This window comes from Pinus tabuliformis, chromosome 9 (assembly GCF_031772625.1).
Source record: "Pinus tabuliformis cultivar Carrire ecotype Pingquan chromosome 9, CPIR1, whole genome shotgun sequence".
NCBI classification, from domain to species: Eukaryota; Viridiplantae; Streptophyta; class Pinopsida; order Pinales; family Pinaceae; genus Pinus; species Pinus tabuliformis.
Window position 1 is genome coordinate 994,978,255 of NC_142307.1, and position 6,001 is coordinate 994,984,255.

Genomic DNA, 6,001 nt, shown 5'->3' on the forward strand with positions numbered 1-6,001 from the left:
CAATGTTAGGATGTTTGAAGTATGTTTCAAAGATGGGAATTTGATGTATTGGGTCTTGGAAAATGAAACCCTAGGTTCATGATAAAATCATTCTTTAAGGGTTTTTTAAAGATATGTGGGTGGTTTAGTGAAAATTTCTCATCCTCCATTGATGAAAACCAGCTGCATGCTCATTTGTAAACCCTAGTCGACATTTCAAAGGGCACACATTATATTTTGTTCATTTGTCAAGCAGTGACTGTTTCGTGCCAATTCATTGAAAACAGAGCATTATCATTATGGATCAGTTTGTAGGATGCTTTGGTAAACGTAGTAGAGTTTTGAGTATACATTGAAGTTTGACTCCACCACACCTATATCACTATACATATCACAGACATCTTGACACCAAAGCCATGTCAGACACGGATTCAGAGTATGAGCAGCAGTATGACAGTGATTCTACAGCAGAGGGTAATGTGCCACGAAGGTCTCGCAGAGGTGGCAAAGGTGGTAAGCCTCTCAGGGAAGAGCCTATTTCTTTGGTTCAATTGTAGGCTTGCCCACTTGCAATGGATTGTTTTCATCGTCAGTCATGCTATCACTATTGTGAGCTAATTTCACAAATTCAGCATCATCGTGAATTAGCTCGCTTGTTTGTTCTACATTTACATGATGGCCATGTAAACCTCGCCGGAGTTAATTTCATTTTGTCACCAGAGACTATTGCAGAGGCCACTGGGATACCAAATATTGGAGAGCAATGGAATAAGCGTCAGCAGCTAGAGAAGTCCTATTATGAGCCATACATCAAACCTGGGTATATGAGGCACTTGAGCAGGGTTTTTCCTTTTCAATACCTGAATGATCAATTTGCACCTTTGATGAAACTCATCATTTGGTATTTCAGTTGTGAGGGCAGATTCTCCCATCTTTATGCATACCATGTTCGTTTGTTGATGCATTTTACAAGGGTACGTATGATGAACATTCAATACTTCATGTTTCGCAACATAGAGAAGATGGTGCCTCTTGTACAAAGGAAGACCCCAGCACAACAACATAACAGTATTTATCATTATGCGTTGATCAAAATCGTAGTGGTTCATCAGTTTGCATAGCAGGGCATCACTTGGGAGGATTTTATTTCTCGTGACCTTTTCACAGCACCTCAGCCAGCTCCAGAGATAGTTCATGATGAGGGAGAGCCTTCACAGCAGTTTGACATCCCCGAGACCGAGCATGTCAATGCTCTAGTGTATGTGACATATCAGTGAGGCCACAGGGCCTTATTTGCAGCTATACGACGAGTACTATCTCCACATGGTGTGGAAGGGGTCTCGCCTTCTTCTTTAGCACAGGTACAAGTACAGGTTCAAGACAGGGGAAAGAGGTCAATGCATGAGGAGGGCCCTTCAGGAGGCCATGATATTGATGCTACATTTACTGATGTGGATAGGAGCTCTCCTAGCTCGGAACTGAAGGAGATCATCCAAGAGCAGAAAGCTGAGATTAATAACTTGAATGACAAATTGTTGAGAGCAGAATGGGTGATCAACTATTTGGAGCAGCGCAATAAACAGTTAGAGGATGAACACACACTTATAGAGCTACGACAAATCCGTGAAGACCGACAGGCTGCCCGAAGACATATACATGAGATGACACCTATTGAGCAGGAGATAGAAGCTGACCGGGAGACTTGGCTCGAGAGGGTCAACATTCACTTAGAGAAGTTGTTGGCGAAGGCCAATAGAGACAAAGACATGCTTCATCACATGAAAAATCATTATTGGGCTCGCATGCATGTTGGCAAGGCAAAAATGAAGATTTTGCAAAGGAGGTTGAGCAAAGCACTAAAATGGCGAAAGAAGCTAGATCCACTTCGAGTTTTGGCCGAGGCTTCACTGGCTAAGCATGACACATGATGGAGGGTCTTCACTCCGAATTTGAGAGAATTCGAAGAAAATTTTGTCATTTTGAAAATTTTGGTCCCCAAAAACAGGTTTTTTGGTTGTACGCGCAGCGCGCATGCGCGCTCGCTTTTGATTGGGACACTTGCTGGAGGAAAACTTTATATTTTTGGGTTTTTCATGGTAATTTATGCATGCTCAGCTATTGCCGAAGTATTTCATCAAGTTCTGGACGGTCAAAAGGCACAAAAACACCATGAAAACCACCTTGCTGCCACCTTTTGCAACAGCAGGAAGTACCTCTGGGAGAATGCAGTTTTGAGAGGGAAAATGAGCTCCAAATTGGAAAATTCCACTTGGGTTGGAAAGTAGACATCCAGGGCTTTCCAACGAGCTATCGTGAGCTCAATTTGGATGCCAAGAAGTGCCTCAAAATCAGCCTGAAAAGTGCGCTGCACATAGAGATCAGGGCACTGCGCATAGAGGATTTTGGCCAATTTTTCACTTTCCAGCTCAGAATTTCGGCCAGTTTTCACCAGTTTCACTCCTTGATGTGATTTTTGACTCAACATGATGTAATTTGATGTATGTAAGGTAACATGGCACTTGTCTACCTTCTTCTAGATGATTCATTCACAAATTAGCAAGAAATTAATGTAATGAATCAGTTTCCTTCTTTTTAGAGGCAGGTTGTTTTGGTCACCTAGATTCTTGCTCCATGTTTAGAATTTGTTCAAACTGCTCCTAGAAGGAGGAGCTCAACCCCTAGAGGTTAGGGAATGAGGTTAGCTTGATCTATATATGTAAATTTTCATTCAGTAGCACAGGTTGGACTCTTGGGAAGATCTTGGCACACTATTGTACATATTTTCATATTTTGGCTAAGGAAAGATCAGAGGTTTTGCAGCACCTATTGGGATTCTTGTGGCTTTCAGTTATTGATGGTGTTATCTCTCATTTTATTGTAAGTTTATTCATGTTTAATGTATGCCATTCCCTTCTTATGCTTCTGAAACTAAATGAATGAGTAAATGAGGTTGAATTCATTGTTTACAGTGCTCTTCCTTTAAATTTGTTTAGTTTTACATGTTTTCACCAGTTTGGAGAGGATCCATGTTCTCCTTTGCCCTCTTCAGCTCCTTGTCATTCTGATCCATCCATACACCTGATCAAAGGCATCAAGACTATTGCCTACCTCGCCCCAACTCGAATTCTGCAAAGATCTGACCTCAATCCCCGGACCCAAAATTGTTCTTTCCCATTTCTCCAACAAAAACCCAAAAAATCTAAATCAAATTTTCCTATCAATTTACTAGCCTAAAATCAGTTCCCATTCTAGAGTCATCTCGCACCCTATTGCTCATTTTATCGAGATTGACTGGAGAGAGCCCTCTCCTGTCCTCGTAGGGCTAGCTACGAGGCTGAGCTTGGTTTGATGTTGCCTTGAGTTTTGCCTTCCTCAGCCTGAGGCAGATTTGAGCGCTAACATAGTGGCGACCATACTGGGGAGAAAAATTGTTATTGTTTGCTGGTTGAGGTGTTTGTTTCATGAGTCTTAGACGGAGTCTGAAGTCATGCCAGGTAGCCTTCGAAACACTTTTGCTATGCATAAGCGAAAGTAGATAAACGCTGCTTCAGTCGATCTCCGGTGAGCTTGTGAATGTAGCACTTGATTTGCAATTTACCCCAGTATACTTATTCGTTCTAGACCTTGGATGATTGAGTCTAGAAGTTGATAGGCTGAAAAACTTGTTTGTGTCCTTTTGATTGTTCGAAATAATTCCACACTGGCTTCCAGAAGACATACAAGATTAAATCCTGATCCAGATCCACCCCCAGTATATGAGAACCCAAATCTGATTGCGAGAATACACCGACGAGAAAGTCCCATTATTCCTTTGTTTAAGTCTCATTCTTGTCCTGCAATTTTTAAATATCTTGAAGAACTTGACTTTGACGAGAAGTTTGAATTGTCGCTGTTTAAAACTGAATCCGAAAGTGCACTTGATTCTCTCGTTCCAAATCCTGACTTTGCTGCAGCTCTTAAAGTTGAAAAACATAATAAATTAATTGAAAATTTTATCTTGAGGCACCTTCAGAGTGACATTCAGGCTGCAAATCTTGCTGATTTCCTAGAAGCTGCATCTGCGAATATTGGATCTGCTGTCACGGCTTCCGCTTCGAAAAATCCTACCGAACCGCCTTTCATTCCCACTATTCCCCTGCAACCTATAATCACATATCAACAGTCCGCAGTGAATTCTCCTTCCTCATCCCACATCGCTTCTCCTCCTCATACTCCTCATACTTCAGCTACACCTACTCCACCAACAACCCCCAGACCAAATCCGCCTAGAGCAATGGCTGCTCGTTTCGCACCTCTTGCTTTACCTCAGCAATTGAATGATATGCCCGCGGATTATCAGAGTAAGATTCCTATATTTGATGGCACTCCTCAAAGTGTGTCCGCTCAGCAACACAGAGACAAAATGGCAGATTTTTGTGATTTACATGAGATTGATGAGGAGGATGTAACTATGCGATTGTTTGTGCAAACATTTGGAGGAGAAGTAAGAAAATGGTTCAGAGGCTTGGGAGCTAGAAGTGTACCTACATTGGCTGAGCTTCACAGACAGTTTCTAGATCGTTGGGAAATCAGAAAGGATCCACTTCAAATCAATGCCGAGTATAACAATATCAAGCGCAATCCTGGTGAGTCTGTCCAAGACTACGTTATCAGATTTAATACAATTTATAATGCTATTCCAGATGATTTAAGACCATCTCAAAAATCAGCTCTTCTTAAATTCCCGGATGGTTTTGATCCGGAGATGGCTTATTCATTACGGGACAGAGATCCGCCTACCTTGGAGGATATGCAAAAGATTGCTGTTAGTGTTGAGGCGAATTTGAATGATAAAAGAGCTAGGATGAAAGCTGAAAAGCGAGTGACCATCAAAGAAGAAGCTTCTACATCAGATCAGATACTTTGCAAGGTAGAAAGGATGTTCGAAAAGCTCACTCTTGACAAGCCGGAACCGCAGATCTGCAATCCCAATTTCCGTGGTCAGCAGCAGCCACAATTCAGAATTAAGCAGCGTGAACAAAGAACACAAGAGCAGCAGGTAAAGACTCCTCTTCAGCAAAATTTTGTTGGTCAAGAATTTGATGATGATGGTGATACTGTAGGGGAGGAAAACCATTTCTTTACTCCTGATGATCTGCCTATTTATATCACGGAAGAGGAGGAATATGTTGAAAGTTCCGCCACACACAAAGATGAGGATTTTATTCTATCAAATGATGCAGCACTTGAAGAAGAATCGGAGGAGTACCAAAGAGGATACATGAATGCTTTGTCCGCCCAACAGAAGCAATACTCATTAAGAAATCGAGATGTGCCCATAAACCCCATTCAGAAGAAGAAGGAGATTTCGGCAAAAAATGATTCAGCTGTACCACAGAAGAAAGGAAAAGAGATAATTGATCCCGCAGCAAGTAAATCATCATCAGCAGACAAGGTAAATCAGCCACCAAACACAATGAGGGATAAAGCTGAAAAAAGAGAAGTTCCGGTCAAAGAGGTTGAAAAGGTTTCGGCATTTAGTTTGGAGAATGAAATTTCAAAACTGAAAGTATCTATTCCTTTGACTGAAATAATGAAGAACAGCAGCTACCAAGGTCAAGTCTCCAAAATTCTGAATTTTGATCCAATGTTTGACACAGTAAATGTTGAAGATGATCAGCCGGAATTGATTTTTGGGCTTGCTTTAGATGGTGAGTCTCCTAAAAGTGATGTTCCTCCTTTTTATATCAGTTTGAGGTTGCACGAATATGTTTTACACAATGCTATGTTTGACTCGGGTGCTTCGCACAATTTGATGCCAAAAGCAATCATGGAAAAGTTGGGATTAGATATTACAAGAAAATACCATGATTTGTATTCATTTGATTCCAGCCGTGTAAAGTGTATCGGATTGATCAAGGACTTGGTGGTAAGCTTAGATCAAATTCCAGCTAAGAATGTCTTGATGGATGTGGTTGTGGCGGACATTCCTCCGCGTTTTGGTATGCTACTTTCAAGATCTTGGGGGGCTAAGTTGAAAGGT